The 11,366-nt window shown below is 51.6% G+C and overlaps 1 long non-coding RNA gene across 1 annotated transcript; it reads right to left on the bottom strand.

Annotated features, from left to right (window-relative positions):
* Nucleotides 1-7,287: 7,287 nt before the first annotated feature.
* On the bottom strand, nt 7,288-9,166 carry LOC107307787. Its single transcript, XR_004305867.1, has 4 exons — nt 8,715-9,166; nt 8,350-8,521; nt 7,888-8,088; nt 7,288-7,571 (listed from the first exon to the last, which is right to left on the bottom strand). It is a non-coding gene; the product is annotated as an uncharacterized LOC107307787 (long non-coding RNA).
* Between the last annotated feature and the right edge of the window lie 2,200 nt (nt 9,167-11,366).

Here is an 11,366-nt window from a genome sequence, read left to right as displayed (position 1 = left end):
GGAGCAAGTATGGGATAGAATGAGTGGACGGTTGGGAAGTGGGTTGAGACATGGCTGACTGGCAGAGTGCAGAGGGTTGTCGTTGCGGTGCGGTGTCTGGCTGGAGGCCTGTAACTAGCGGGTCCCCAGGGTCTGTACTGGGTCCGGTTGTTCAAAATCTTCATCAATGACCTTGATGAGGGATAGTGACCACCCTCAGCAAGTTTGTGATGACACGAAGTTGGGAGGATTGGCTGACACGCCTGAAGGCTGTGCTGCCATTCAGCGAAGACCTGGACAGGCTGGAGAGCTGGGCAGTAAGACAGGATGAGGTTGAACAAAAGCAAGTGTGAGTCTTTGCACCTGGGTAGAAATAATTGGCATGCATCGTACAGGCTGGGGAAAGACCTGCCTGGAGAGGAGCTGTGCATAGAGCAGGACATGGGCGTCCTGGTGGATGACAGATTGACCATGAGCAGCAGTGTGCCCTTGTAGCCAAAAAAGGCCAATGGCATCGTGGGGTGTGTCCAGCAGGTCGAGGGAGGTTGATCCTCCCCCTCTACTCTGCCCTGGTGAGGCCTCATCTGGAATATTGTGTGCAGTTCTGGGCTCCGCAGTACAAACAAGACAGGGATCTCTTGCCAAGAGTCCAGCGGAGGGATACAAAGATGGTGAAGTCCGGAGCATCTCCCCTGTGAGGAGAGACTTGTCCCGTCGTGCACGGACCCAACCCCTCCCTGTGCCCGTTCCAACCTCCCGCCGTTGCCAGGCAACCCACGCTCGCGCGTCAACGGCTGCGTCAGCGGCTCCCGCCGGAGCTGCCGGGCCGCTCCTGTACCCGGGGGTTCCTGCGGGAAGGAACGGCCCGAGATCCGCCTTGAACCACGCGGTCAGTCGCTGCCGATCGGTCCGGGACGGCTCCGAGTCCGGCGACTTTGCGATCAAAAGGGCTTCGACCGGGTACTGTGCAGAAATTCCCACCCTGCAGTGCTTTGAACGAGGGCTGGTGACACGAAACAAACGGGGTTGCAGAAAGCAGAAGGAAATTGGTCTGTGCTTTATGGGGCACATCCTGGAGCTCCTCTGAGATCCGAGTTCAGCACCAATGGGATCATGCAGAGAAATCCTTAAGTCCGACTTCAAACGTCGTTTCTTCAGTGACCAAAGGGAAGTGAGAGCGCATGAGGAGAGAATACCACTGCCAGGGCTCAACGCAGCCATTCCCCTGCAGCATTTGAGGCACGGACTCAGATGTGAATGATCCAAATCCTTTATTACATATTCTCACATCTCTTATAAATGTTCACAAAGTTTTTGTTTTTCTAACATATCCAATCAGAGCCGTGAGTCCCTTCTTCTCCTTCCAGAGGTGTCCTTGGTTCTCATGCTGTTCATCTGGCTCCACAGCTGCTGCTCTGAACAGCTTTTCTTGTATTCCCACGTTCCCCACGAGCCCAGCGTGGGGCAGGGCACGATGGAGCAGGGGATGCTCCAAGGGACCACAGGAGAGGTAGAAGAAAGCTCCAGTGTGAGACCAGGGCCTCGTCGGCCCCCTGAGCAGAGAAACGTGAGCAGGGCAGCTGGAGAGGCTGCGTCCTCATTGACACTCCTGGGCTGAGCCTTCAGCCTTCTGAAGGGCTCCAGCCATGCACCATCGTTCTCTGTAGGATTGTCCTTCAGGCGTGCAGCCGTGGGGGGAGTCGTGCAGGATCAGGGTCCAACAAATCCACACTCCGCTCCTGGCACAACCATCTCCATCCTCACCCATCTGCAGCCCTTCCCCACCCCACTGCAGAGCAAACGTGTGGGTCCGACGAGCGGAAAAGAGCAGAGAGTCAAGCAAGACTATTATGCAGATTGGGATTCAGAGAATCTCTGCAGGGAAGCTCAGGGTGAGCCAAGGTCAGATGTGCAGCTCCGACTGCTGAAGAAACAAAAGAGAGTGGATATCAGAGTCTTGCTGCCAAATTTGCTCCCCAAGACGCAGGGGGATGCCCGCCCCAGGGAAGAGGGGACCCTGCATGGGGATATCCAGAGAGCGGGCAGGATCTTCTCAGCTTTCTTATAAGGATGTCATGGGGGACAGTATCAAAAGCCTTACTGAAATCAAGGTAGACTACATCTACCGCTCTCCCCCCTTCCACCCAGCTAGTGACATATCTATCTTCATAAAAGGCCACCAGGTTGGTCGAGCACGACCTCCCCTTGGTGAACCCATGCTGAGTTCTCCTGATAACCTCCTTTTCTTCCAGGTGTCTGGAGATGCATCCAGCACAAGCTGTTCCATCACCTTCCCTGGGACAGAGGGAATTATACCTATACATATTACCTGGGTCTTCCTTCTTGCCCTTTTTGAAGGCCGGACTGACACTGGCCGTCCTCCAGTCTTCAGGCACCTCCCCAGTTCTCCAAGACCTCTGATAGATTACAGAGAGCAGCTCAGCAACGACCTCCGCCATCTCTCTCAGCACCCACGGATGCACCCCATCAGGTCCCATGGATTTATGGACATTAATGTTTCCTAGGCACTCACAGACCACCTCTTCCCTGACTAAAGGGAAATCTCCCTTTCCCCAGACTCTCTCATTAACCTCCAGGGTCTGGGATTCTTGAGGGAGAGCCCTTTCACTAAATACAGAAGCAAAGAAGGCGTTCAGTATTTCTGCTTTCTCAGCATCCCCCGTTACCAGAGCACCCCCCTCACTTAGTATGGGGCCCACATTCTCCCTAGCCTTCCTTTTGCCATTAATGTACTTTAAAAAGCCTTTTTTATTATCCTTTATCTCCTTAGCTAGATTCAATTCCAGGTGGGCCTTAGCCTTCCTCGTCGCATCTCTGCAGGCCCTGACTACATTCTTATATTCTTCACTAGTGGTTGGACCCTTTTTCCACATACCATGAACTTTCCTCTTTCCTCAGAGCTTGCACATGAGCTTCTTGCTCATCCACACAGGTCTCCTGGCACCTTTTCCTGATCTCTTAGTCACAGGGACGCACCGATCCAGACTGAGGTCCTGCACATCCTGATAGGAAGGCTGCTACCAAGAAATCTGAGGACACTCAGACTGAGCCCCCAACCCAAGATGCTGGTGTGCAGGTCTCTGGCTGTACTGAGTGCCAGAGCCTGACCCTTGCAGTGCTGGGTGAGGGAGGCAGTGATTGTGTACGCTGTGACCAGGTTAACTACTTGCTCAGCCTCGTAGTTGACCTGAAGGAGGAGGTGGAGAGGCTGAGAAGCATTAGGGATTCTGAGAGGGAGATTGACTGCTGGCACCAAGCCCTATCAGCTCCTAGATCTTGGCAGCCAGATGAGGCTCTGCATGGAGAATGTCACCACCTGCTGCCTTGCAAACAGGTAACAGAGGGGAACCTACATGCAGATGGCGTTCCTGCTATAGTGAACCCACTGTCCTCTCACCCCCCCCGGAACAACAGCAAAGAATTGGAGGATGTGGGTCAGTGGCATAAGACCCCTGCTCGTCGATGCAGGTGTGCCCCCACATTGAGTCCCCGGCCACCCCAGCTGCCCCTGTGGAACAGGTCCAGTGCTCTGCAGGGACAACTGGATAATCATAAATCATAGAATTACCCAGGTTGGAAAAGACCATGAAGATCTTCAAGTCCAACCGCAGCCTAACCAGAACCCTAACTCTAAAAACCCTCCACTAAATCATATCCCTGAGTACCACATCCAAACAGCTCTTAAACACAACCAGGGATGGTGATTCAACCACATCCCTGGGGAGCCTATTCCAGTACCTAACTACCCTTTCTGTAAAGAAGTTCTTCCTAATGTCCAACCTGAACTTGCCCTGGTGCAACTTGAGGCCATTTCTCCTCATCCTGTCACTTGTCACTAGTGAGAAGAGACCTGCCCCACTCTCACTGTAAGAACCTTTCAGGTACCACAAGAGAGCAATAAGGTCTCCCCTCAGCCTCCTTTTCCCCAGACTAAACAGCCCAAGCTCCCTCAGCCTCTTCTCATAGGGCTGATTCTCCAAGCCCTTCACAAGCCTCGTTGCCCTTCTCTGGACCTTCTCCAGTACCTCCATGTCTTTCCTGTGCTGAGGTGCCCAAAACTGAACACAGGCCTCACCAATGCCGAGTACAGAGGCAGGATATCTTCCCTAGTCCTGCTCACCACACCATTCTTGACACAAGCCAGGATGCCATTGGCCCATTTGGCCACCTGGGCACACTGCTGGCTCATATTCAGCCGACTGTCCATCAGCACACCAAGGTCCCTTTCCATCTGGAGCTTTCCAGCCACACCTCTCCAAGCCTGTTGTAGTGTTGCCTGGGGTTATTGTGACCAAAATGCAGGACATGACACTTGGCCCTATTGAAACTCATGCCGTTAACCTTGGCCCATCCATCAAGTCTATCCAGGTCCCTCTGTAGTGCCCTTCCCCCTCAGGCAGAGGCAGTCCTCCCAACTTAGTGTCGTCTGCGAATCTGCTGAGGGTGCACTCAGTCCCCTCATCCAGATCATCAATGAAGATGTTAAACAGATGCGGCCCAAGCACAGAGACCTGGGGGATTCCTGGGTTTCACCTAGTGTTACAGTAGGCCTCTCGGTTCTGGGACTCATTCTCTCTCCTATTTTGCTTGATTTGTTAGCTTAATTTCAATTTTATATTATATTATATTATATTATATTATATTATATTATATTATATTATAATTATATTATATTATATTATATTGAGTTATCCTGTATTTCGATATAGTATTTAGTAAATAAGTGTGCCTCCTTAGATCGTTGCCGCTGTTTTCTTTTCCTAATTAACTTTTGCTTTTGGCCCAGGGCCCCTGTGGGGCCCGCGGCCCCCCTGTCACGGGGGACAATACCCCGGGATATTTGTAAATACTGTTGAGCTCTGCCTTTTTACCTTTTTTTTTCTACTGAAGAAAAAAAAAAAAAAAAAAAAAAGAGAAAAATAATGTTTTCTCTAGTAAAATTGTTTTTACAAGGGACTGCGTGTCATTAGTTCCTCTTTTGAGATGCTCCAAACATACTGGACCATGTTTAAGCTAGCCACTTTTTCCTTTGGAGCTATAGAAATATATAATCGATTGAAGACATGCTTAGCAATGCTTACTTTGTATCTGCATGCATCTCCAGAGGGAGCAACTAATGCAACTAATTGTACAGAAATGGTGGTTTCTGAGCGTGCTCCTCCTTCTTTCTTTGCATCCTTTAAGCAGTTTTTGAATGACCAGTTGGCCCAGTTGACCACACTGTCAATTGTGTTAATCTCCCTGAACTTACTGTTGACTTTTTTACTTATCGGTTCTGGGATTTATTACATTTGTTCCATCCGGAGGAAGTCCTCCCTAGAACCAGAGAATACTGAGTGGCAGGGAGTGTGGAGAGACGTTGGAGAGACTTTTATAAGACAGATATCTTTAGTGTCACGGAGTTTTACTCCTGAACACTTAAAGAATCCTGAGAGTTTGACCGCATATTTGAGACAGGAATGTTGTGGCTCAGGCAGATCTCAGGAGGCACAGATGACTTGGGGCCTAGCTACTGCTTATCGGGCCTTATTCAGTACCATTCCTGAGAGGGAAGTTTTTGAGGCTGAGAGAGAGAGTCTCAGGGCCGAGAATGAGAGTCTCCTTGATGAGAGAAATAACCTCCTACAACAATGAGACTCATTCTGGTATGAGAAAGAGAGTCCCAGAGCTCATATGCTGCCATATCCCAGCAGGCTCTGGAACACAGGGACTAGGACCAGCCCATTCCAACAACGTGCCCTGCATGGCACTGCCAGACAAGAAGAGCTTTTATGCACCCACAGCAAATATCTGGGAGAGCAGAGGCAGGAACACAGGCTGAGCTCAGCCCTACAGAGGGACCTTTCTGTGCGTCGAAGGAACCACCACCTCCATGCTGCACATCAACCCAATGCCTAAGAGCAAAAGCACAGAGCTCTGCTACAAACATCCTCCAGCAGCGGGAGGAAAAGCTCAGCACTGGGAAACAGAAAGGGGCTCAGAAACACAGCAAGGTGCAGTGAGGCTGTGTGTCTTTGGGACAAACTCAAGTGTCAAAACCAGAACAACAGCAATCAATGGCCAAAGGAATACAAACAAGAAACCCTTGAGCTCCCCAGCCCACCCCCAAAATGAAATCATGACAACAGCACCCAGCTTGCACTGTGAGGTAGCTAAACCAAATCAACACACACCACCCCTCCACCCAAACCCCAGATCAACATCCCCCCCACTCTTCCACATGGCTGATAACGACCGCACACAGGTAACTAGAGACACCAGTACCTACGGTAACCCCGCTACAGCCACACGAATGCAGGACAACACATCCCAATGGAAAAGAACAGGCTGAGAGGGCAGCGCTGCCCTCACTCCCAGTGCTTGTGCGTCACAGGGCAACCATGGGGCCTGTGATCCATCCTGCCCAGCCCCACAGCACAGGGCTTCAGCTGTGACCCGGAGCAAGCCACCATCGCTGTCCATGCGCAGGGTGACCCTGCGCCATGCCATCGTGCCCTCCACCAGGCCATGAAATGCATTTTCTTCTTCCCCTCCCACCCCACCTTCCCATAATGATAAGACAGACTCCATCAGTCAAATAGATATGCTCCTGTTTGAAGGTGTGCAGAATTCCCACCCCTGCAGTGGTTTGAAGGAGGGCTGGTGACACGAAACAAACGGGGCTGCAGAAAGCAGAAGGAAAATTGGTCCTGTGCTTTATGGGCACATCCTGGAGCTCCTCTGAGATCCCGAGTCAGCACCAAATGGGATCATGCAGAGAATCCTTAAGTCCGACTTCAAACTCTGGTATTCTTCAGTGACCAAAGGGAAGTGAAGAGCGCATGAGGAAGAGAATACCACTGCCAGGGCTTCAACGCAGCCATTCCCCTGCAGCATTTGAGGCATGGACTACAGATGTGAGTGATCCAAAATCCTTTATTACATATTCCTCCATCCTCTTCAAACGTTCCAAAGTATTTTTTGTTTTCTATTATATGATTTCCAATCAGTAGCCGTTAGTCTCTTCTTTTCTCCTTCCAGAGGTGTCCTTGGTTCTCATGCTGTTCATCTGGCTCCACAGCTGCCTGATCTGAACAGCCTTTTTCTTGTATTCCCACGTTCCGCACCCATGAGCCCGCGTGAGGCAAAGGGCACGATGGAGCAGGGGATGCTCCAAAGGGACCACAGAGAGGTAGAAAAAGCTCCAGTGGTGACAGCAGGGCCTCGTCGGTCCCCTGAGCAGAGAACACGTGAGCAGGGCAGCCTGGAGAGGCTGCGTCCTCGTTGACACTACTGGGCTGAAGCCTTCAGCCTTCTGAAGGGCTCCAGCCATGCACCATCGTTCTCTGTAGGATTGTCCTTCAGGCGTGCAGCCGTGGGGGGAGTCGTGCAGATCAGGGTCCAACCCGTCCGCACTCCGCTCCTGGCACAACCATCTCCATCCTCACCCATCTGCAGCCCTTCCCCACCCCACTGCAGAGCAAAGTGGGTACCCAGGGAAGAGCAGAGGGTCAGCAGACTTTGCAGTTGGGATTCAGAGATCTCTGCAGGGAAGCTCAGGGTGAGCCAGGTCAGATGTGCAGCTCCGGCTGCTGCAGAAACAAAAGAGAGTGGATATCAGAGTCTTGCTGCCAAATTGCTCCCCAAGAACAGCAGGGATGCCCAGCCCCAGGGAAGAGGGGACCTGCATGGGGATATCCCAGAGAGCGGGCAGGGGACAGACTAAGACAGCAAGTGAGATGAAGGCACTGAGGGACCAGAAAGCTGCAAGATCCCCCCTGCCCTCTTCGCCCTCCAGGCTCCCGGCCCCACTCAGTGCAAAACCCACCCAGGCCCAGGGATGACAAGTCAACCCAGGCACTCCACCTCCCGCAGGATCTGGGGAGGCACCCAAGCCTGAGGCCTCACCTGGAGGCAGTGAAGATGTGCTTGGAGTTGGTGCAGATGGCGTTGATGGGGCTGTCGTGCCCCTTGATCTCCCCAACCGAGCTGATGTTATCCACGTTCCAGACTTTGATCACGCCTCCTCGGTACGCACTCAGCACCATTGGACGGCCAGGGATGAAGGCCAGGGCACAGACCCAATCTTTGTGTGCTATTGGGATTTTGCTGTAGGTACATGGCAGAGCAGAGATCACAATCAGCCTCATGCAATCAATGCAATCAAGCCTATGTCCCAGGGGAAGTGGCAGTTCTGGGTGCCTTCAGTACACACCCATAGGCACACAGAGCCACTTGGCACACTCACTGCCAGATCCCCAGGTTGCCCTCCCAGGACAGCAGGACCTAGACCAGGTCCCTCAGCCTTCTCCAGACCCACAGCAGCAATCCTGCTCTGCCCCACGTTACCCCGTATGCTGCCCTCCTGACCTGGAGAAGTTCCTGCTGCTTCCAGATCCCACTTTTTAATGCCGTTGTCCCTGGAGCCGCTGAAGAGGATGTCTCCTTGGATGGCCAGGCACTCAATGCCATCGTAGTGAGGGGGCTGGAAGTTGTGAGTGGGGCCAACATTGCCCACCACACCCTCAGCAATCTCAAACACCTGGGGGGAAAAACAGCAGCTGGGAGATCTCGGATGGCTCTGGAAACAGATGTCAGCCCTTCTCAAGAGCTTTGGCCACACCCTCCATCCCCGAGGCTCGGAGCACTCAGCACACACAAAGCAGATCTGCTGCAAACAGAGCTGTGTTCAAACAGCACTGCTTTGGTGGCTGGTTGCAGTGATCCACACGTACCTCTCCATGGGCACAGAAGCACTTGGTGCACTTTTTGAGTGCACGTTCCAGTTGGATGGTAATGCCTAACACTAAAATCCTAAAGTAACCTATGTCTAACACTAACACAAAACTTAAAGCCTTAAACTGTCTAAACACTAAACTCCTAAATTTAACACTAAGACAAAATTAAAGCCCAGAACAAGCTGCAGAATCAGGAAGTCCCGCACTCCTGCAGAACTGATCTCCAGAGAGGCCCGGTATTGCTGAGGAGGAGGAGATGGTGATACTTGAGCAATGCCGGCAGGACAGTTCTCTGCCGCTGGAGCTGTTAATTAAGGGCCCCCAAGTTACTTGCGGGCGGAGGTGCGGCGCAGGGGGTAAGGAGATGAGCGCCTGGACTGCCGCTGGCTCTGCTGTGAGCGCAGCGCTGGGCGGGCTGGCACGGTGGAGGAGCAGGCAGGCTGTGCTGCTGGTGGGTCAACCTCCATCGGCTCCGTCTCATCTGCAGGTGGATCCACTCCATTGGCTCCACGGGGGCCGTCGCGGGTCTGACCCTTCTGCGACGGCCAAAGGGTGCTCTTCCTCTCTCCTCAGCTTCTTGTTGTTCTCCACGGGCTTTTTCTGCTTCTTTGGTTCTGGGCACTCTGAAATCTTTTTTGCCCTGAATTGCAGGGCAATCATCGCTCCTGGTTCTCTTGGTGCCAGGCATGGCTGCTTGCACCAGAAGGCTCAGAGCTGAAATGAGCTGGGTGGGGCAGCGGTGCTCAAGGTGACTACTCAGGAAGGTTCTATGACATCAGGAGGCTCTATGACATCAGGAAGGTTCTATGATGTCAGCCGCCCCCATTGGGCTGCTTTTCTCTCTGGCAAGCAAAATGGCGCAGAGGAGCCATCCCCAGGAAAAGGCTTCTCAGCCTCCTCGAGCCTCTTCTTTTTCCACAAAGGAATATTTTGGGTATGGGACACATGGCTATAATGCTGGAGAGGGGAGGAAGTGTTGGCAGTTTTGGGGGCTAAGGTCTCACCAGACATCCTGCCACCCACTGGGAGAGACTTGTCACCACTGAGCCCCTATTCTGCTACATTCTTACACACATCTTCATGAGCCAAGCTAAGGAGAGTGGGATCCTGCCCTCACCCCCAACCCACCTCAACACCCCTCTCCACCAGCATGGTACATGCTCCAATTCAACCTACTAAAAGCCAGAAAAATAAAATAACAAAATCAAACTTAAAGAAACATAAAATGAAGCTGTGATCCTTTGCTGTTCTGGAGCTGCAAACGAGCAGGCACAAATCATCTGGAACAGGAGGGAGAGCTGAGCAGAATGGGACAAACTGCTCAGCTGAGTCAGACGTAACATGCAAGCATCAGACACAGAGCCCAAGGAGTGAGAAATGCAACCCCCTTCCCTCTTTCCTCGCATTCTCCAAAGTTACATTTGTATCACTAATGAAATAAAAGGCAAGGTTTGGGGTGAGAAGATGCACAAAAAGCCACATGCGGAACAGGGAACCCAGAGATCTGGGCAAGGGGGAGAGAAGAGGTCTCAGAGGGGTGCTCTGCCCAGCAGCCACAGCAGATTCCCCTTTGAATTTTACTTCTTTCCATGTGTGCTCTACACATGCATGGCCAGTGCGCGATCTAGAGCCCAGATGGAAAACTTGCTTATAGAATGCCTAGTTTAGGTCTACAGAAAGTGTTTCCTTAACATTTATCCACCTATATTAAATCCTGCACCTAATTGGACATTCGTCATATATCTCTGAGGCTCTACTTATACATACAAGAAATTATTAGCTGTACTCCCCCAACATCAAAATTCCTTGTGGTCACATTGGACATTCCCAATTTTTGTCCATCACCCACCAAGTGCACGCCAGGTCACTGGCAAAAACAGTACACCGGAAGAGTTTTTGACCTTTCCAGACTCTGGAAAGCCCAAATGCCTTTCCCAACACGGGATGCTTTTATGTGTACTACAGCAACCTGATCTCCCTCCATGGTACGTAGGGAGCTGGATTGGTTAGGACCATTACGATTACTAGATCCTCGAGTGTTGACCAACCAGGTGTCTTCAGCTAAATGTCATATGTTCTGCCACCCATTGCTTTCAACATAGTTTTCAACAACCCAGTGAATCGTTCAAATCTTAACAGCAGCTGGTGCATTATATGGAATATGGCAAATCCACCCAATGCCATGATTTTTGGTCGAAGTAGTTACAGGGAATTCTTGAAATGAGTCCCATTATCTGATTCAATTTCCTTCCGCAGTGCCCGAAACACCATTGTGCTGAGTGCATCACAGGCTTTTTGCAGTGGAAAACATGAGACTTTAAGGAGGAGTCTGAGGACTGGAAAGAATCATGGACTCCAAAGATGAGGAGAGCATGGCAGGCCAGTGATACCAGCTCATTTCTGTGTGGAGATCTGTTCCACATCCATCTCAGTTGGATCATGTAGTTCCAACCCCCCTGCCTAGCAGGGCCACCAAAACATAACACCTTTACTAGATAGGTTGCCCAGGGCCGCCGTCCAACTGGTCTTGAACAACCTTCCACAGGACGGGGCAACCACAACCTCCAACTGGGCAGTCCTGTTCCACGACTAACCAACTCTTCTAGTAAAGAACTTTCCCCTAACATTCAACCTAAATCTTCCCTCCTC

This window comes from Coturnix japonica, unplaced genomic scaffold (genome assembly GCF_001577835.2).
Source record: "Coturnix japonica isolate 7356 unplaced genomic scaffold, Coturnix japonica 2.1 chrUnrandom913, whole genome shotgun sequence".
In the NCBI taxonomy this organism is placed as follows: Eukaryota; Metazoa; Chordata; class Aves; order Galliformes; family Phasianidae; genus Coturnix; species Coturnix japonica.
Note: the sequence above shows the minus strand (reverse complement) of the source record. Positions and strands in the feature narration are given on the sequence as shown.